A 22139-nucleotide genomic window follows, 5' to 3' on the forward strand; every position below is an offset into this window, starting at 1 on the left:
TGTTCCTTCTGGAGGGAAGCTTCCCTAGAGGCTCCAGAAAGAACAGAGCCCTGCCAACATGGTGATTTTGGCCCAATGAGACTCATTTTGGACTTCTGACCTCCAGCACTGTAAGAGAATAAATTTGTGTTGCTTAATCCACTAAGTTTATGGTCCTTATAGCAGGAAGAGGAGACTAATACATCATTTATCATCATACTTAACCAATATAATTTTTATTTATATGCCTCTCCATCACTCCCATCAATAATAATAATAATAGCAGTCAGCGTTTGTTGAGCACTTACTATTGACAGAGCTTGCATCAAGTTTTTCATAAACATAAGATACTATAAAAAGATAACTTCAATTGAATACTATCATGAAAGGAGACACAGGGATCTGGGGGTCGGGGGGAGCTGGAGGCATCCTCAAGGAGATAAAGACATGGGTATGTTTTCAAAGATGAGTAGGAGTTAGACTGAGAGAGAGGCAGAGCATCCCAGTCAGGAGGAAGAGCATCAGCAGACCCCCGGAGAAATGAAACAGTAGGGCATGTGCTGGCCAGCACTTTGGTGGCTCAGCTACAGCCTGATCATTTCCACATTAGCGTCTCTAGTCCAGAGGGACCCTCTGAGGTCCGATGTCTCGAGCCCTCATGTCTGCCCGAGATCTCCACCATATTAGCACGGCCAATATGGAACCTGATCCTCTCCAGAACGTGTTCCGCCTTTATTCTTCCCTGTCTTCCCAAATGACAGCCAGCGGTTCATGCCAGAACCCAGGGGTCATCCTCGAGTCCCTCCCTGCCTTCACCCCCATTTCATCCATCACCAAATCTCACCAGTTCTATCTCCAGGTTCTAACCAGCTCACACCCATTTCCCTCCGGCCCCAACTGGTCTAAGCCACCACCAACTTTTCTGGATTGAGAAAACTGGTCCCCCTGCTTCCACTCTGCTGTGATCAACTCTTCATAAAGCAGTAAAACTAACCTCTGAAAAATGTCAATTCGCTCCCACTCCGGAGCCCAAACTCAGTCCTACTTTCTCTCTGTACTTCGGGGAGAGGGTGGGGGTACCTCCCCAGCATGGCTTAGAACCTGCCTCCCTCTGAAACCTCACCTTCTGCTGTTCTCCCCATCTCTCCCTTACACTCCGCCCATCCCAACCCCCTTACCCACCCCCCCCCAACTTCCCTGACTCCCAGGAATACATCCAGCCCTTTCACGCACAGGAGGCTGCACATTCTAATCCCTCTGCCTGGAATGCCCTTCCCTGCAACCTCTCTGCCTAGCCAGTTTCTTCTCAAGTCTTCAGTCTCAGAGAGGCCTTTCCCTAGCGAAACTAGGACCACCCCCATTTCCACCCCCACCGCACTTCGCTTTGGTCATGATTTCGGTTAACAAAAATCACCATCTTTTCTGCCGCTTCTCTGTTTGGCCTAGGCCCTCCACTGGAATGCAAGCTCCCTGAGGGCGGGCCCGGGCCTGTCTTGCTCAGCACTGTATCCTCAGGACTTTACCCAGTGCTAGCACAGAGCAGGTGCTCGCTACGGGCTTGTTGAACTGACTAACCAAAAGAGCAAGTGTGACACTGACTGACATGGAAGGATGAGGCTGGAAACAGAAGGCCTTGAACACAGGGTCCTATTCATCTTTGCAGGACTGGCACCTCCCACGGGGGAGCCACTTAGCAAACATGTACTGAATGAATGAAAGAATGAGTCAATTCCAGATGAATCTGAAAAGTGGCATCCTTCCTGGGCAAGGCTCCCAAAGGAGTTCTCTCTCCTCCTTGGGACTTCTTAGCAGGTGACATGCCTAGGACATATAGCAAGTGCTCAGCAAATGTTAGCTGTCCTTGCCACTACTGCTTATGTGGGGATCATTTGTGCATCCTACAGGAAAGACTTCTTTTCGAACCCATGCCAGGATATAACGACTAGAAGAGAAGTGTGAGGAAACAAGAAAGGGAAAAATGAGGATGGGGTGGCAGGACCCAGTCAAACACAGCTGAGAAGCTACAGGGAAAATGCAGGAACCACACTGTTCCAGGTAACACGGGTTCCCTTTTTCCTTTAGACGTCAGCCCCGTGGGTTGCCACGTGGAGATGCCAGCTGGGAGGTGGGTCCTCGCGATGGGTGAGGGAGGGCCCCATTTGGATGCACACGTTCATTTTTGGGCCTGCAAGGCTCTGACTGATGTCAAAAATCTGGCTCACTGTGGCTGGTGAGAGGTGGAGAGAATTTCAATTTCCTTCACCAAATGGCAAGCCTGTGAACAAGTCCTTTCTCTCCGACATTATCACATACTAAAAATGAAAAACCAGCCATTCGGAGCTCTCATCAGGAGAAAAATAGACGGGCTGCTTAGCTCACAAGATACAGGAGGACTGAAAATCAAGTCCAGAGAACACCATAGGGTACATTTTGTGCTAAGACACCACCCTTTTTCTATTTTCACGAAAGTTTCTATTTTGCACACAAGAATGGGATACAGAAAAGTAATTCCCTATGTAATGAAGCCACCCATTTTAGGTTTCAGATCCATTTGGTGGCTGAACAGTAGGGGTTAGGGAATTTTTTTTAACTTACTCTCTCAAAATACCAAGTTTGAGATAACCACTTATCTCAAAAATAGCAGCAGTAATAGATAAGACAGAACAAGGGAAGACAGGAAAACAACAAAGGTTATAATGCAAATAAGACCTATTTCCAAATGTCTCATGCTGCCAGAACAGAAACTGCCATAATGAAAGGAGCACTGCGCTGGGAGTCTTAGGACTGGCCATGCCCCTTGTGTAAGCTAGCTCCCAGCCTCGCATGCCTGAAAACAAGGGGTTGAAACAGTGGTGATGGAATATCCTTTTTCTTTCTGAACTGTGGATATCTGCTGTTTTCCAAAAGACCTGCATCTTTTTGCTGAACAGTGGACCACCAATTGCAAAACAGAAAGGCCTTGGGGTAAAGGGTTCAATAGAGATAAAACTGGCCTCAAGTACTCAGCAACTCTGGCCCCGCTGTCATCCCACAATCAAGTATCTTGCCAAGACAACCTGATAGAGTCTGCGGGAAGAGTGGAAGAAAGTTCTTGTTCTTTCCGATCAGTGCAGGTAAACCTGAGCTCCCGTCGACAACGGGATGGTCTGAAGTCGGCTATCCATCCCCCTGCGCTAGTGGAAGAATCAATTATTAAAGGAAACCGCTCTAGGAATGCCCGAGAACTCTCAGGTCCTATGAAAACCGCAGGATACCAGACGCCAGCGAGTTTCTTTTTTCTTTTAAACTTCTCGTCGCTCTCAAAAAATGCAGCAGGTCCCAATATGGTACAAGCGGGAAAAACACAAGCTCCTTCCCAGTCTTCCCGTGAGCAAACCCCAAGCCCCGACTGGGAATCTTCCCCCCCCCCCCAACACACACCCACCTTTCATTTCGTCTCACTTGCTTTAAAAGCAAGTGGCCTGGGGCCTGCCTGGCAGCGCGGTGTCCAAGCCAGGGCGCGGGGCCGCGGACGGGCAACGCGGAGCCAGGCCGCCCTTCCAGGAACGGCGGGGAACTTTCCTCCGCCGCCCAGACAGACAATGCCGGGAGGGCGTCCCACCGGCGGGCCCGGCGCCTCCCCGGGAGGGCGCGCGGAACCACCGCCCCCCCCCCCCCGCTCGCCCGCCGGCCGCGTGTCGGTGCCCCCCAGAGCGGCCCCCGCGAGCCGGCGGCCCGCGCCCTCCCCGCGCCCGGGGCGCCCCGCCGGGAGGCGCAGCCCGCAGCCCGCCCCGCGCCTCTGGGCGCGGGGGGCCGGGCAGGGGGGCGCGGACGACCCAGGGCGCCCCGCAACTCACCGGGACCGGGCGGGCCGCTGGGCATTATTCCATGGCTCGCGCGCGCCGCAGCCCTCAGCCGGGCGCGGGCGGCCCTGAGGACGGAGGGCGGGCGGCGGCCGGGAGCGGCCGGCAGGGCGGGCGGCACTGGCGCGGCGGCGGCGGCAAGGCGCGGGAGCCGAGCGCGGCGCAGGAAGGGGCGGGCGACCATGTGCCAAGGGGAGGAGGCCGCGGCGGCGCGGGCGGCTCGGACGCTCCCGCTCGGCGGCGGCGGCGGGCGCGGGCTGCAGGAAATCCCAACACTTCGACAGGAAATCGGAATCCTGACTAAGCATTCCCGGCCCCGCGGCCGCTCCGCGCCGGGGGCTCCCGCCTCGCTTAACCCTTGGCCCGCCGGCACCAGGCGGGGGGGACGCGGCGGACTCGGGCGGCGGCGTGCCGGGCCGGGCTCGGCGTCCTCCCGCTCGGCCGCACGCCCCGTGCCCCCGCCGGCCCCTGCTTGCTTGGTGCCCAGAGGTGGAAGGGCCGGGATGTGCCCAGATAAAACCTTGGCCTTGGCAGGCGCCTTTCGGAACCCCCCCACCCCACCCCTCCCAACACCAGGAGAGGGACTTGCCCTCTCCCGTTATGCGGAGGATGAACTTGCCATCTCCTAGACCGGTCCCCTGTTTTCAGTTAGAGAAATGACTTTACCTGACTGCCCGCTTTCACTGCTTCCCCGCTGGTAATTTCCTCATTTTTGTCCAATGGCAGGGGCAGGAATTTTCTCTGTCCAGGAGAGGAGGGACAGTAATAGTCTGGATTTCAGACTCTGATGCCGGTTGGAATCCGGACTTCGCCTTCTTTTTTTTTGCTGTGTTATCTTGGGTAAGTCACAGAACTTCTCTGAGCCTTCGTTTCCTCAAATGAGAAATGAGGTGGTAATGCTACCCTTATAGGTTTGATTTGGAAACCAAATGTTTAGACAGGGACTGACACATTGTAAATGCTCAAATAAATGATAGCCATGATTGTTCTTAGTACCATGAGAGACATCTGAGGAAGGAAGGTTTTTTAACTCATGGGGTGTGTGCTGTGCGTATCTGTGCCAGCTTACAAAGCCTTAGAATTTCATTTTCTTCTTAATCACCAAGTGATTATTTTTCTTTGCAGCATTTCAGAAACTGCTCTCAGCAGAGGAAAAGGTTAGTGGCAATGGCAGACCCCCTTCTGGTGACATCTGAAACTCACAAACTTCACGGAACTTAGGATTTTGCTCTTAATCCAAAAGTCAGGACATTGTGGGGATTTCTTTAAAAGTCTGGAGAGGCTTCAGGAAGTTTGAGAAAAGCAAAGTAAATCTCTGTACACTCAGGCGAGGACTGGGCAAGCCAGTGGGAATGATTCACTGTGGTTTCCCACAAACATACCACATTTGGGGGTTTCTACCTGGAGGATGCAGCTTGGTGGCTTTGCTCTTAAGTCTTTCAAATTCCTTTGAAACCCAGTCAGACTTTGAAGAGGGAACAACATGCCCAATGAGTGAAAACAGAAGCTTGAAATGAACCTGCTGTGGATGGAAAATTGGGTATCAGCCCCTCTGCTCCACGTCAGGACCAGACATCAGTTTTAGACCCAAATTTGTCTCTTTTCTGCAGCTCTTTTTCAGTGGTGAGAAGCAGTGAGACAAACTCTAGGCTTGGCACCAGAAGTCCGGCGTCCTGCCCCAGGCCCTTTGCAGCTGCTGTTCCCTCTGCCTGGAAGAATCTCCACTTGGCTGTTCTTGGCACTCAGCTCACAGCTCAGAAGTCAGCTCCTCAAAGGGGGTTTTCCCCGGCCATTTGATCTACTTGTCTTTGGCACCTACTTCCACCCCTACCTCTCTCCCACGTCACATGCCCTGTTTCACCGCTTCAGAGCCCCTACCGCTACCTAATTTATCCTGTTTGGCTGCTTATTTATCATCTGTCTCCCCTGCGTGGGTAAGCTGCATGAGAGCAGACTGCTGCTTGTCTCCATCACTCCTGGATGCCAGGGCCAAGAAGAGGCTGGCCCATAGGAGACCCTCAACAAAATCATGTCAGATGAATGAAAAGGACAAACAAGATTACGGTGACCAGATGACTCTGTCCCTTAGCTCCCTGCATCTTCCGCTTTGGTGGAGAGGCGCTCAAATGAGAAAGCCCAGGGTAATGGAAGAAGCACTAGACGGCTCTATTAATGGTGCTGGGAAGTTAAAGCTTATAAGTAATTAAGACTGCCAGATGATGTAACTGCAGTCTCACTGGGACAGTCCCAGTTAATTGCTCCCTCCTTTGTGCTCCCCCAGCACTTCTGTTCATTTCAAGAACGTATTTATCACATTATATGCTTGCTCGTTGAGTGCTCTCCCGAGTCAGATGGCAAACTCTTTGACTTGGAGGGAAAGGAAAGGAGCCTACATTTATTGACCACTTACTCTGAGTGGGGCCCTGAGCAAGGTGAACTTGAATTCATTAAAAGTCATTTGGTAAGTGCCTGTAATGTGCTCAAAATCTTCTGGGCATTAGGTCTGCAGAGATGAACTATTCTTGCCCTCCAAGAAAGACAGATCAGGAAGTTCTATTTAGAAAGCAGGGAGAGGATGACTCTCACAGAGGTATGCCCAGGGTGTCTTGGGCTGTAGAGAGCGTGGGGAAGTTTCCTAAATCAGCATGGGGTGGGGGCGGGGATGGTGGTGGTGGTGGTGTCGTAGTCAGTTTGGACTGCTATAACAGAATACCATAGACAAGGTGACTTACAAACAACACAGATTCATTTCTCACAGTTTTGGAGACTGGGAAGTCTGAGATACGTCCGAACAGGTTTGGTGTCTGGTGAGAGCCCACTTCCTAGTTCATAGACCATGTTAACGTATTTTCAGCATAGTTCCTCAGGGGATCCCCAGTGGAATTGGGTCCACTTGCCCCTATTAGTAATCCTCCTGTTAAGTCACTCTTTATGCCGTTTGTCTCCTTCCTCTCTCTCCCATTCATTCATTCTCCCTGGGATCAATCACCTCCCAAATAAACTAGCTGCACCCAATTCCTTATCTCAAGGTTTATTTCTGGGGGAACCCAAGGCAGGACTGCATTCATTCATTTATTCACAGATTTATTCACCCGGCACCCCCGATGTGCCTGAGCAAAAATGAAACATGACTATGGGCACATAATATAACACTACAAGCTTCAGCATGGTCTGAGGAATCGGTGCATGTTCAGACATGGAAAACAATGAGACTGAAAAGCTTTGCACCATGTTACAGTTGAGGAAACTGAGGCACAAGAGTGTTCTGTAACTGGCCCGAGGCCAAACGGTGCCCAGAGGAGATTTGGAGTTCAGACACTTAACCACCGCCCTATACTGCAGCTGCTGGTGGTTAAAGCTATGAGTGCAAGCTGTGGGTGAGTTCACACGAGCAAGATGTGTGGACTGAGAAGATCCTGGGATGAGGATTGATCTCGGAGGGATACCGTAGGCAGAGGAAGAGGGGCTCACAAAGAAGACTGAGAGGAAGGAGCCTAGAAGGGAAGTGGATGGAAAACCAAGGGTAAGGGAAGAAATTTCTTCTAAAAGTCAGGAATGGCCAACACCCAAATGCCCCCAGAGTTCAGTCAGACAAGGATTGGAATGCAGATAGGCATTTTATTTGACAATTAGAAGACTGATAATTTTTGCCGAGCTGTTTCAATGGAGTGGAGGGATTGGAAGCCAGATTGCAGTGGGTTGAGGAGCACGTGGGAGATAACAAGTGTAGACTACTCTTTCCAGACACAAGGCTGTCTAGCTAGTGGGAGGTGAGGGGAGGATTCTGTAAAGACGGGTGGGCGAGTGAGCATCTGTGGTTGATGGGAAGGTCCCAGGAGAGTGGGAGAGGGCGAAGAGGGAGGGCGGGCACACTGATGGAACAGGTGCCGAGGATGAGGAGGGATGGGTGGGGGGTGGGGGATGGGACGAGGCCTGGACCAGAGGGGAGCCACCTTGTCCACCAGAGCAGAGGTCCAGGAGACAAAGACAGACTCAAGTTCCTCGGTGAGCTGATCCCGGAATCCTTGACTAGGAGTTAGGTGGGCTCTTAAGGCCCCCTGGTTTAATTCCTCATGACATTCATGCTCTGGGTGAAAACAATTCATTCCAATGTGGATGAACACAAAGTGATTTCAGCCTCATAACTGGGGAAAGAAATGGCGTGAGACACTATTTTGACCCAAAGTAGGTTAGTCAAGTGGCAAAGCAGAGGATGAGCAGGATGGACTTGGGGAGCCAGCAGAGACACCATTTGATGACTGATGGGTGAAGACGGGGGGGGGGGGGTGGTGGTGAGCACACGCAGGGGGACAATGGCACTCACCTGTGAGGAGGCAGAGGCGGAGGAGGAGGGTGGTATTTTTAACCATGATAAAGAGCATGGGATGGGAACATCTTGAGGTAGAAGATAATGAGTTCCTGTTTGTGCTTTGTGCTGGGAAGGCGGTGTGGGTGGTGGGTAAGAGATTGCAGCTTCGCTTGGGTTGGGGAAGGCAGTGGGCTCGAGGGTGGTAGGAAGAGGGAAGGCAGAGGGACCTGCGCAGTTGGTGAGAAAGCACCTAAACTGCTAACACTCTTTACTAGCTTCTCACAGTCTTGCTTTATACTGACTTCTCGAATGCAGGATTTCTCATCCTTGGTGTTAGCATATTGGACCTGGTAATTCTTTGTTGCGGGGGCTTCTTGTGCTTTGCAGGATGGTTAGCAGCATCCCTGGGCTCTCCCCTCTGGATGCCAATAGCAACACCCCAGTTGTGACAACAGAAATGTCACCAGACATTGCAGAATGTTCTCTAGTTGAGAACAACTGCTCTATCATCTTTCCCTCATGTCAGGATATCGCTTAAAAGGTGCAACATTGGACAATCTTCTTCAGCAGAAACCCCTGTTCCCAATGGTTAGGTCACATTGATAGGGTTCCGATCCAGGTTCCGCCACTCCCCTGGTTCGTGACCTTGAGCAACTTTCTTCCCTTCCCTCGGCCTCTATTTTGTTGTGTTGTTTTGGGTTTTTTTCTTGTTTTGCTTTTCCTCTGTCAAATGAAGTTTTTGAGAGGATGACATGAAGTGATCCATGTGAGGTGCTTGGCTCCGTGTGGAGTAACTAGTTAGCCTTCATTCTGTTGCTGTTTGTACTGGTAATATTCATAGAGGTGTGTAGATGCAGGTGAGACATCCACTAAGCATCTGGAAATTTGGACCTCAAGGTCTGGGTGTCACAGATGAATCACAGACAAGAGAAAACACTTCAAGCTGGGGTCATCTATGACATGGCCTGGGGAGAGCATAGACAGAAGAGAGATTTGAACAAGAACCCCATAGGACACCAAAATTTACTAAGCAGCGGAGAAGGAGGAGTCTATAACTGAGATTTGGGTGGTCAGAAACGCAGATGGGGATCTAGGTGGGAATTTTTCTTTTTTTTTTTTTTTTAAAGTTTTTTTTTTAAAGATTTTATTTATTTATTCATGAGAGACAGAGAGAGAGAGAGAGACAGAGAGAGAGGCAGAGGGAGAAGCAGGCTCCCAAGGAGCAGGGAGCCCGATGCGGGACCCGATCCCAGGACTCCGGGATCATGACCTGAGCTGAAGGCAGACGCTTAACCATCTGAGCCACCCAGGCGCCCTAGGTGGGAATTTTTCATCTAGCAGCAACCTTGACCTTCAGGTGGTGGGAGGCATGTCAGCAGAATGCCATCTTGTGGAATGATGCTGATGTTGGTGCGGACTTTGAGTGCTCCCCTGGAGTCAGGTGCCATGTACATATTAATACTCATTTAATGCCCATAACAAGGTTATGGCTTAGGAACTATTTATTATCCCCATTTTATGGATGAAGAAACTGACATTCAGAGGAGGAGGTGAAGGAGGGTGAGTTCGTCAGCAAAGAGGGTGGAAGAAGAAAGGGCTTTCGTGCAGAGAACCAAAGAGCAGGTGTAGCGCCGCAACACCCGTGGGCATCCATCGGTGTTAGTGGAACAGAGAGTGTGAGGCAGGTGTGAAGAGCTGGGGGAAAGGCTGGGAGGGCCCCCAAAAAGGGGGAATGTCCAACTGTGCTGTGTCAGGCCATACTGAATCCCAAGGTGAAAGGAATTCAGTCATACTGACCCTGTCTTTAAAAGTGTGATATTTTATTCATCCTGGAATGTTTGCATTAATTTTCCTTTTACAAAATATTGCATTAAAATATTTTTTTATCTTGATTACCAAATTTGTTGGCAAACGCTCAGCTGGACTGAACAAAAGTCTAAACTCTTCCAGTTTTCTTGACCTTGCTGCTTATGATTCAGATTCCAGCCTGCCTCACTCCCCTGTCCCTTAGCCAGGAAAAGGCAAGTCTCCTGATTTCAACCCCACATGACAAGAGCCAGTGGGGAAGAGGTAACTCTACAGGAAACCACATGCTTTTAGGAAGAGGAAATAGATACTGGGCACCAAAACCTAATAACTGTCCATTACACTTGGGCCACCTGGAGATCTTTGGTGCAAAAAAGAAAACATTCTGGGGAGTGGGGAGAGCAGGGAAGGAAGGAATGGAAGGTGGGTTCAGCACACATAAGTACCCAAAGCCAGGTGCTTAAGAACCTGCATTGTAGTCCATAGCCTGGGTTTCTTTTTTTTTTTTTTTTTAAGGTTTATTTATTTATTAGAGAGCAAGTACAAGTGGGAGGGGCAGAGGGAGAGGGAGAGAGAATCTCAAGTAGACTCCACACTGAACATGGAGCCCGATGCAGGGGCTCAATCCCAAGAACCTGAGATTATGACCTGAGCTGAGACCAAGAGTTGGATGCTTAACTGACTGAGCCACCCAGGCACCCCCGTAGCCTGGGTTTCAGTTCTCACTCACCCACCAGCCCTGTGATTTTGCCTAGCAAGTTCAAATGTTAAGCATCAGTGTCCTACAAAATGGGGATAATGAAAGTACACATATCATAAAGTGTTAGGATGAAATGAATTAAGCCACATAAAAGTACTTGAACATAATAAATATTCAGGGTTTTATTTCTATAGTGTGGTATTGACATTTTAAAATTGATTTTTCAAGCTACTGAGTCATGAAGGAAAGAGATGGAATAGTAACTTGAAGCTTAAGGGGAGTCCAGGGGGGATTTTTGTTTTTCCAGCTGGAGGAACAAGAGAAGTAGCCAGGGGAGAAGGGCAGATAGAAGGATGTGGCGAGCGGTGATTGTCCCCCTGAGTTGGAAATACCTGTCATGCCTTCCCAGGTTACACTCACCAATTCACAGAGAAGTTGTAATGGAGCAGGGCCGCATATGCCTGGACAGAATGGTCAGGGACAGAATCCAGATTTCAATGCCCAGAGAGGTGTTTCTCCCTGAAAACCTGGTCACCATACTGTATCTAGTCATTGTCAATCCCAGAGCTAGTGCTTGAGCCCAGGTCACAAGACTGTGAGAGGCAATGAGGTCTTTATTATCACACTGTTAAAACAAACAACAAAAAAACCCACCCTCTTTGCAAAAGCTAAACTTGAAGGGGTCCTGTAAGATGAACATCCAATGGCATTTCCTCTAGAGATGCTAAGCATCAGGGAAAATGCTTTCCATCGTTAGGTTATTAATTTTAAAAGCTCCATTTCTAGCTATAATGGAGCTTTGTGATAAAAGGGTCAGACAAATGGGTCATTGCGGCAATCTCTTATGGAAGTAAGGTTCTCTTCTGTTTTGTGTGAAATTAATAAGGGCTTCACCCTCTACTCCTCTTGGGAACCCCAGGTAGCCCAGAGCAAGCCTTCCCTAACCTTTTGGGATGGGTCGGCCTCTCATCTGTGTTCCCATAACATCCAGGGATCAATGCTGGTGGAGTCTTCACTGCCACCCACTGAATCTCTCCCCTGCAGGCCAACAGCAGGGACTCTCTTATTCGCCTCTGTACAGCTAGAACCTATCAGAGCGGGAGCGTACAGTGTGCACTTAACGCACATCTCATGAATGAATGCCTGCACGCTTGATGAAACAGCACCCCTCTTTAGCTGTGTGAGAAAACCTGCTCACTTCCTGAGTAAGCAAAGCTGGGCAAGGAGGATTTCGGGGCAGGCTTCTCAAGCTGGTACACTGTGCCGAGTGGAAGCAACTATGTGTATTAGGAACAGTATCAATGATAATAAGCAGTAGCTAAAGTGTGTCGAGTGCTTTCCCTATGCCTGGCACTGGCATAGAGTTCTAATGATTCTAATGGCACTTTCTAATGATCATCTCATGTAATCTCAAAATAAACTTATGAGGTCAGACTATTAATACTGTACATTTTACAGATGAAGAAACTGAGGCTCAGAAAAGTTGCACACAGAGGGTCTATCTTTGAGCAATTCAACTGTTAACTTCATGCTCTCTTGTTGCAAACTGAGCTCTGGGGATCCAAGTAGGTCATGGAGTTTGCAGACTACATATCTAAGGATTTTATGGTGTATCCGAGCCATAGATTTATACTGTAAAATAGCAGGTCCCTTTAGTCCGTGCCTACTGTTTCAGAAAAAGTGGAAAATCCTCCCCGTGGTTTTGTAAATAGTCCTTAATTGAACTCAGCATTGGTATCATTACCACCAAGTTCTGCAATTAACCAGCCTGGAGCTTATTTGCTAGGGCACAGCAACGGAGATATTTACACACCCAAGTTTTAACTCTAAGCAAGATTTTCAGCCTGTAAATTGCTTATCTAGCGGCAATCATAGCTGCTAGGAAACTGCCTGGGGCCGTTTGAGGGGAATGAGAAAGAAAGGATTCCCCCAAAGCCAGCTGTTGCACCCCCAGAATAATAACACTAACAATTAAGAACTAACAATTGTACAGCCCTTTAAAAATTACAAAGCACATTCTCATGCAGTTAATTCCCCTGAGAGTGGGAGGAGAGGACTGGTGTGAGGGCTATTTTAAAGAAGAACCCCCAAAGGCTTGTGTCCTCCAGGGCTGTAACATAATCTTTTGTTCAACCAATGCTCTGTGAGCACCTACTATGTGCTGGGGACTGTACTAGGTGCTAGAATGTACTGGTGAGCAAAACAGATGCTGTTCCTGGACTCATGAAGCTTATAGTCTAGCCTTGGAGAAAGAAAGACTATAATTCAAATAATACACACAGAGAAATATAAGATTACAACTATTGCAGTAGAGGGGTGTAAAATGCAACGTGAACCTAAAGTGGAGGGATTTAAGCTAATCCAGATCAGAGAAAACTCTTCTGATCAGTGATGAATAAGAGTTAACTAGGCAGGGGCACCTGGGAGGCTCAGTTGGTTAAGTGTCTGCCTTTGGCTCAGGTCATGATCCCAGAGTCCTGGGACCAAGTCCCACATCGGGCTCCTTGCTCCGTGGGGAGCCTGCCGTTCCCCCTGCTTGTGCTCTGACAAATAAACAAAATCTTTAAAAAAAAAAAGTTAACTAGGCCAAGAGGGGAGTGTTTTAAGCAAAGAGAACAGCATATGTAAAGGCCCTAGGGCCAAAGGGAGTATATTAGTTACTTTTTGCTGCATAACAGAGCACCCCGAAACTTAGTGGCTTAAACATTGATCAGACCATTTGGCCCTTAATTCTGTAGATTGGCAATTTGGCTAAAATCAGCCAGGCGGTTTCCCTCTGTTCTTGGCTGGGTTCACTCATGTACTTGTGGTCATCTCCCAGTTCAGCCAAAATAGCTTATCTCTGTTTTGTGTAGTTATACCTTGTCTGGCAGGTTGGTCCGGGTTTGTTGACATAGCAGCAAGGTTCTGGGATGAGCAAGAGAGGAAGCTTGCAAAGCCTTTTACAACCGAGGCTCAGAACTCAAACAACCTCCTTTCTGCCACATTCTACTGATCAAAGCATCTTTAAATATAATCAATGGGGGGTGGGGGGGGCGCCTGGGTGGTGCAGCCAGTTAATCGTCTGCCTTCAGCTCAGGTCATGATCTCGGGGTCCTGGGATTGAGTCCCGAATTGGGCTTTCTGCTCAGTGGGGAGCCTGCTTCTCCCTCTCCCCCTCCTCACTGCTCATGCTCTCTTTCTCTCTCTCTCTCTCTCTCAAATAAATAAATTATATATATATATGTATATATACATATATATGGGAAAACAGCAGCACCAGATCCAAATGGTGGCCAGCAGGAGGCTGATGAAGGAGCTTAAAGAAATCCACAAATGTGGAATGAAAAACTTCCAGGTTGATGAAGGTAATTTATTGACTTGGTGAGGGCTTGTTCCTGAGAACCCTCCATATAAGGGGGCCTTCAGAATCGAAATCAACTTTCCAGCAGAGTACCCATTCAAACCACCAAAGATCTCATTTAAAACGAAGATCTATCACCTGAACATGGATAAAAAGGGGCAGATCTGTCTGCCGGTAATTAGTGCTGAAAACTGGAAGCCAGCAACCCAAACCAACCAAGTAATCCAGTCCCTCAAAGCACGAACGACACCCCGCCCGAGCACCCACTTTGGGCCTACCTAGCTGAAGAACACTCTAAGGACCATAAAAAATTCTGTAAGAATGCTGAAGAGTTTACAAAGAAATCCAGCGAGAAGCAACCTGTGGACTAAACTCTGCCGTGACTGATTCCAGCGAGTGTGAACCGAGACCCGGAGCAGTGCATTCAGACACCTCGCAAAGCAGGACTCTGGAAAATTGACATGTGCCGCGGCCTGGCATCTGCTTGCGGCAGTTACTAACTTTCTACAGTTTTCTTAGTCAAAAGTGGTCTATGGAACCTGTAAAGAAACGATTAAAAATTTAAGATGTTCTTAAATATATACATATATATTTAAGAATATATATATTCTTAGATAGATAAATTGTCAGTAAGATATAGAATCTTAGAAGTGGAAGGGATTTTCAGTCTAGTCTGGGTAACAGATAGTAACAAATAGTAGGTACATACCAAGTAGGTGTGCACACATCATAAAGGCCCAGCTTCGGCATCTCTATTCCATGGAATATTGTACGATGGTCTGGAACTAGTTTCTCTACCTTGGGTTCTTTTGACTCCTTGTCCTTGCCCCCTCCACAGTGAGGTCAGAGAGGTTTATCTAAAATGCAAACCAAAAAAAACAGAAACAAAAACAAAAACACACAAGTAAAAGGGGCACCTGGGTGGCTCAGTCAGTTAAACATCTGACTCTTGGTTCTGGCTCAGGTCATGATCTCAGGGTCATGGGGTCGAGCCTCATGTCAGGCTCCACACTGAAAATAGAGTCTGCTTAAGATTCTCTCTCTCCTTCTGTGCACCCCCCCCACCCCCCCCAGCCTCAGGCGCACTCTCTCTCTTAAAAAAAAAAAAAAAGTGCAAACCTAACCTTATAACCTTTAATGCTTCCCCAATGCTTGCTACGCCTACTGACACATCAAAATCACCAAGAGGGGCTGTTTAAGATGCAAACTCCTGCCCTCCACCCTAGATTCACCAAACGAGAGTTTCTGGGCTTGGGAACTGGGATCAATATTATTTAAAAGCTGTCCCAAGGAGTTAGCTGCGACTGATCCAGCTTTTTGGGAGCTGCTGTCTGCAAGTTGTCTAGACACAAGCTTTTCAAGAAAGGTTCTCTAGCATTATTGATCTCATCAGCTCAGACATGGCCTCTTTAAGAAATAATCTCTCCTCTCCCTTTGTACCACCCCCAGAACTCATGTCTCCTTTTACTGTGTACCCCCTGTATCCTACACAGACTTTTTATGATGTTATTATTCAAAGGGTATTATTAAAATCAGCTTACATATCTGCCACGTTCTCACTCCCCTGCCCCAGCCCTTTCTCCCTCTCCTAAGGCAACCGTGTGATCAGTTACCATATTGACTTCAGTGCCTACCCGAGGGCCTGCTATAAAATTGACCCAATCCAACTGATCCAAGTGTTTATTGATGGATGAATGGATAAACAAAATGTGGTATGTACATACATTATTCAAAAGGAGGGAAATTCTGCCATATGTTCCAACATGGATGAACCTTGTGGACGTTATGCTGAATGAAATGAGCCAGCCACCGAGAGACGAATACTGTATGAGTCCACTTATGTGAGGTACTCTGAACAGTCAAATTCACTGAGACACAAAGTAAAATGGTAGTGGCCAGAGGCTGGGGGGAGGAGGAATGGGGAGTTGGTGTTTCATGGCGACAGAGTTTCAATTTTTCAAGAGGAGAAAAGTTCTAGAGATGGATGGTGGGGATGGCTGTCCGACAATGGGAATGTCCTTAATACCACTGAAATGTCAACTAAAAATGGTGCAGTGTAAGAACATTGAAGATGGTACATTTGATGTCAAGTGTATTTTACCACAATTAAAATTTAAGAACCAAATTGAAAACCCATGAAAGTATGGATGGTCACCAAGCATTTGTTGAACACCTCTAGGATCAGAATATTTCCTGACAGGCTGGCTTTGCCAGAGACTGACTCTATTATAACATGGACTCTTTAAGATGATGGCTCTGCACATATTCCATTGAGCCACCGATGGGTGACCACCAGCTGAGCTTTGGCCAATACTGCTTGCTCTCCGTCTATCCGTCTGGCTCCTGAGGCTTCGCTCCTCTCCTGTCTTCTCCGTTCGTGCCTGTGGTCTCAGCACTATTATCCCTGGCAGATTTGGTGGCTCTGTCCCAGCCTCCCACAGCTAATGGACCCTGCCTCACACAAGCCCAAGGACTCAGCTCCCAGCTCAGGCCAGCCTCTTTGGAAGAAGCAACCAGATAGAAAGTTCTTTCTTAAATAGAGCCAAGATCTCTGCCCTTATAACTTTCCTTTCTATGGTTCAAATTCTACCTTCTGGAACATTACAGGGCAAGCTCAGCCTCTTTTCCCATCCAGCCGCTCTTCTGACACTCAAACACAGCTCTCTGATGGTCCTTCCCAAATGTTTCCATAACTTTAATTTCTCAGATAACAGATTTCTGGATCCTTCCCTCCACCCAGTTGCCCTTGCCTGACTTCACATTTGTTCATGTCTTCCTAAAACGTGGCTCTTAGAAGTAAACTCTTCATGTGGCATCTGACCAGTGCAGAGAAGAGCTGGATTATTATTTCCATGATGTAGACCCAAATTTGCTGAATCCTGATATAAATCCAGATATCCATTACATCTTTCAACTTAACTATAAACCCAAAGTTGGCTTGTTTAACCAGCACACTTCCTATGTCAGCCTGGGGTGAAATCTAATGTACTTCAGACTTCAGGCTATCTGAAGTATCTGTGTGCACTACACACTGAATGGACATGTACTGTTACGTTTTTAAAATAGCTTTTCATTAAATTGTTTTAAAAGTTAATTAATCTGTGTCTGGAACTTCTCTGCTTCTCACCCCCTGTGCAGTCAAGTCTCAGATGTCGCAGGCCGGTTGTCCTCACTTGCCCAGGCAGGATCTCCCTTCCTTCCCCATAGAATCTGACCCAGTTATTTCTGGGATCCCCCAAGGGGGTCTCCTGGGAGCCCTAAACAGGCTCGTTTGCTCCAGGCCCCTTGTGGCCGTCCTCTGCCCTTAAAGCTCTCCCATCAGGTGCCTGGTCCTGCCACTGCTCCTAGCACCAGGCACTAAAAACACAGAGCCCCTGCCTGTTCTGATGTGTCCCAGAGCCCCCCAGAGCCACAAACTCCAGATACAGTTCCTTTCTATTGTGATGGGTGGCACCAGGCTTCTGTATGAAGGGGCTCAGAGCCACACGTCAGGTGAAATTTTTGAATAGGGCTTGTGTGAAGCCATCTCTTCTCCTTCTCCCTCCTCCTCCTCCTCCTCCTTCTTCTTATTTATTTGAGAGAAAGAGAGAGAGGGCACGAGCAGTGGGGGGATGGGGGTGAGGGGAGAGAAGCAGGCTCCCCACTGAGCAGGGAGCCTGACGCAGGGCTCCATCCCAGGAGCAGAAGGCAGATGCTTAACCGACCGAGCCTCCCCGGTGCCCCTTCAGATACAGTTCTGATGGTTCCTTTGTCTCACCGAGTCCCTTCGGCCACAAGGGATGCCTTCAAGGGGCTCCTATGCCTCACTCTTCATTACTCACCCCAAGCCAAACACAGGATGTAAAATGTGAATGGAAGCATCTTTAGAATTCTTTGCCATTTTGCATCTCCACCACACAAACTCGGCAGAAACAGTATGATTGCCCAGCAAGCATAGCTCTAAAAGAGATCATCTAACCCATTTCCCATCCCTGCCCCCACCCCTGCCTATTCTGTCCAAATGATAAAGCTGAGGCCTGACAGGGAAAGTTATTTAAGCAGAGTGATTTTGTGAGACTGTTAAAGCCAGGAATAAATCAGTCTCCTGAGACCCCCAGGAAATCAGATTTAAAAACATGCCTAATAAAGGCGGGCACCTTCATGACATTTATCTGGAAATGTCAAGATTTTTTTTTAAGTCATTAAGAAAATATGTTTTGTGTTAAACCTCAGCCGTTCACCCAATCCTTGACTCTCCCTCACCCCAATCTTATACCCTTCCTGTCTATTAGATACTAACTAGGTTTCAGTTAGGAAAAGATGGATGAAATTCAGCAGCAACATTGCTAGAAACATGAAGTTTTTTTTTTTTAAACTATAAGTTGAACATGTTTTTCCCTGAGGGCAAATGCTAAAAAAAAAAAAAAGATATGCAGGTGAATCTCATATTTTCCTGAGCTCAAGAGCTGGTGTTCCTTCCCTACTGGATTTGCTACTTTTTCTGAATGTGGTCTCCGAGCCAGTCTTCACTCATGAGTAGGATAGGCTTCCATAGTGCTTCTAATGGTCTCTGACTGGAAAGTGGTACCCGGTAAGCCAGGTGACAGAACCATTTTAGCCATCCATCCCTCCGATGATTCCCGTACTCATCGAGGGTTTATCGAGCTTCACCTCGGTTCACTCATTCAACAAGTATTTGCTGAGCACCAACACTGTTCTTGATGCTTAGAGTATCTCAGTGAACAAAGACATGAAAGAGACAAGAATCCCCATCCTTGTGGAGCTTACATGCTAGTGGCGAAAAATGTGCATAGACAATTAGTAAATGACATAATGTATCAGAGGTGATAAGGTCCCGAGGGCAGAACAAACAGCAGAACAGGGTAAGGTAGCATCAGGGGGACTGGGATGGAGTAGAGCCAAGACTGCCATTTTTCTTTTTATTGTGGTAAAATAGACATGACAGAATTTACCATTGTAACCATTTTTAAGTGTACAGTTCAGTGGCATTAAGTATATCCACTACCACCATGAATCTCCAGAACTTTCTCATCATCACAAACTAGAATTCTGTCCCCATTACACACTACCTCCCCCCTCTTCCCTCCCCCACAGCACCTGGCAACCACCATTCTACTTTCTGTCTCTATTCCTGACTCCTCTAGGTACTTCCCAGAAGTAGAATCATAATAGTAATTGTACTTCTGTGGCTGGCTTCTTTCACTGAACATGATGTCCTCAAAATTCATCCATATTATGGCAGGTGTCGGAATTTCATTCCTTTTTAAGGCTGAACAATATTCCATTGTATGCATAGACCACGTTTTGTTTATCCATTCATCAGCCAATCTACATTTGGGTTGAGTACTTTTTGGCTGTTGTGAATAGTGCTGCTATGAACATGGGTGTGCAAATAAATATCTATTTGAGTTCCTGCTTTCAATCCTTTGGGGTCTATACCCAGAAGTAGATGGGGATCATATGGTAATTCTACACTGGAGCTTTGAGGAAATGCCATACTGTTTTCCACAGCGAACGCATCATGTCACATTCCATCAATCATCACAGGATTCTAATTGTTCCGCATCCTCACCAATACTTGTTTTCTGGTTTGTTTGTTTTTTGTAGTAGCCGATTTAATGGGTGTGAAGTGGTATCTCATTGTGGTTTTGATTTGCATTTTTCTAGTGACTCCTGCTGTTGAGTGTCTTTTCATATGCATATCGTAGATCTTCCTTGGAGAAATAGCTATGTAAGTCCTTTGCCCATTTTTAAATTGGGCTTTTCGTTGTTGAGTTTTAAGAATTCTTTGTGTATTTTGGATGTTAATCCCATATCACGTATGTAATTTGCAAACATTTTTTTCTCCTGTTCTGTGGGAGTCTGTCATTTTAAATGGGCTTCATAGAGAATGTGTCATTTGGGCAAAGAGCTGAATAGGTGCCATTCCAAGGAGAGGAAATGGTAGAATCTGAGAATGTGTAGATTGGGGGAATGAATGTGAGAATGTGTAGATTGGGGGAATGAAAAGAACTGTAAACAAGCCCTTAAGGTCGTTCTTTTTTTTAAAAAAAAGATTTTGTTTATTTATTTGACAGAGAGAGATAGCAAGAGAGGGAACACAAGCAGGGGGAGCGGGAGAGGGAGAAGCAGGCCTCCTGTGGAGCGGAGAGTCAGATGCGGGGCTCAATCCCAGGACCCTGGGATCATGACCTGAGCCAAAGGCAGATGCTTAACGACTGAGCCACCCAGGCGCCCCTCTTAAGGTCATTGTTAAATGATTATAGGGTCTGCCACTGCCTTGGGGATTCAGAATCAGGCAAGTATGGGGCCTGGAGGGGGGAGCGTGGTTGCAAGAATGAATTTCCTCCCCTTGCTTCATTTGTTCACAGAGGGCCCTCCTTGAGAGCAACACTGCGGGTTCTTACTCATGTGACCAGTGGTGATGACCTTTGGGTGGAGCATGGCCCAAACCCTCCCTAGGCTGGACTGTCCCAGTCTAGAGGTCTAGAGGGGCAATGAGTATTAGCAGATCCTTTTGGCCAGAAGTAGAAAGCCATGACCTGCCATCAGTTTCATTGGTCATACAGATGACATTCTGCTCTCCATCTCTGTGTCCCACATCTCTCCACTGGTTCTATAGTCAGGAGGAGAAGAAAGGGGTTACTATTTATTGACCCCTCAAAGACCTCGGGGGCTGGTCTCAGTCATGAATAGGAAATAGGCATAGCGTCTTGCTGTTCCTTCCCTGCGCTGACCATCTTGCTTTCGATGTTCCTCATCTGTTTCATCCAACAGATGGTTAAGCAAACCGGAATCTAGCTCTATTATCTGTGGATCACAGGGAAATGGAAGACAACTAAACTTTGTCCGCTTGCCTGAGACAGGCCAGGCATTGTGCCCAGTGGTTTGCATGACCTTATTCTGATCCTCATAATAAGTACATTTCATTATCCCCAGATGAAGAAGCTGAAGCTCAGAGGTAAAGATAGTTGCTCAATGCCACACATCTAGCTGATTCCAAAACATAAACCTCTTCCATTATGCCCACGGAAAGGAGTTCCCAGGGCCCAGAAATGGTGCCTTAGGAACCACAGTGGGGAAGGAAGGGGGAGGCTGACTTTTCAGGGTTCCCAGACCACCTCACCCCTTCTACCTGAGCCAAGACCTTTTTATCTGTTTTATCAGACTTGTTGTCTCAACTGTAGAAAATGTATTAATGTCCCCTCATTTGAACAGTTTCCATGCCATCAAAAGAAGTCGCCATCCAATTCTTTATTCCTGACCGAGAGTATTAAATCAGTGGTAGATTTTAGGGGCGCCTGGGTGGCTCAGTTGGTTAAGCGACTGCCTTCGGCTCAGGTCATGATCCTGGAGTCCTGGAATTAAGTCCAACATCAGGCTTCCTGCTCAGCGGGGAATCTGCTTCTCCCTCTGACCCTCCCCCCTCTCTTGTTCTCTCTCTCTCATTCTCTCTCTCAAATAAATAAATAAATAAATAAATAAACAAACAAACAAACAAATAAATAAAATATTTAAAAAAATAAATCAGTGATAGATTTTATATTTGGTGGCATCTTAGGGTCAGGAATAGGTTATTAGCATTACACGTAAGAATTCATTTGCAAGAATGTTTTCATGTTTAAATGAAACACAACATAAAAGTGTGAACAGAGGGCAGGACATTATGCCACTATCTCAGCCCTCACCATGCCCCAGACCTTTCCTTCTTACCTCCCCTCATTGAAGCTCCTTGGCTTGTGGCCCAGCCCCTCAGAGCCCTGGCCTTGTGCTCTGGGCTCCTGTCCCGGAAGCACAGGTAAGGGGCAGTCTCATTGACTGCGTATGACGTCATAGAGTCACGGTTACCAGAGCATTTTGTTCATTTCCCCCACCTTGTTTGGGAAGAACACCCCAAGATGGGAGTCTCTGTGGAAGGCAGCGCCCCCCACCCCCACATCCTATGGAAGCAGACAAGGACAGCGTTCTCTGCCCCAGGGCTGCTGGGATGAGGGCAGGAGATCTGGGCAGGACTGATCAAATACCCCCAGGATTTTACAGGTACAGGGAATGATGCAAAGGCGCAGAGACAGGAGATAATATTCACATGGGTTGTAGGGGACTCAGAAGTCCATCGGTGAATATCTACACCGTGAAGCCTACGCCTGCCTGATGGCCCAG

At 47.7% G+C, this 22139-nt stretch overlaps 1 protein-coding gene and 1 pseudogene across 1 annotated transcript in view; one reads left to right on the top strand and one right to left on the bottom strand.

Moving 5' to 3' along the window:
• ASAP1 (ArfGAP with SH3 domain, ankyrin repeat and PH domain 1) overlaps window positions 1-3949 on the bottom strand; it is a 344365-nt gene extending 340416 nt beyond the window's left edge. The window contains exon 1 of the mRNA XM_025871128.2: window positions 3816-3949. The gene's annotated coding sequence lies outside the window, so the exon portion shown is untranslated. The remainder of the gene's footprint in view (window positions 1-3815) is intronic.
• A 9955-nt stretch (window positions 3950-13904) lies between these two features.
• On the top strand, window positions 13905-14350 carry LOC112823044 (ubiquitin-conjugating enzyme E2 L3-like; annotated as a pseudogene).
• Window positions 14351-22139: the final 7789 nt, after the last annotated feature.

This window comes from Callorhinus ursinus, unplaced genomic scaffold (genome assembly GCF_003265705.2).
Source record: "Callorhinus ursinus isolate GAN/ISIS: 27379988/994484 unplaced genomic scaffold, GSC_fseal_2.0 scaffold5, whole genome shotgun sequence".
NCBI classification, from domain to species: Eukaryota; Metazoa; Chordata; class Mammalia; order Carnivora; family Otariidae; genus Callorhinus; species Callorhinus ursinus.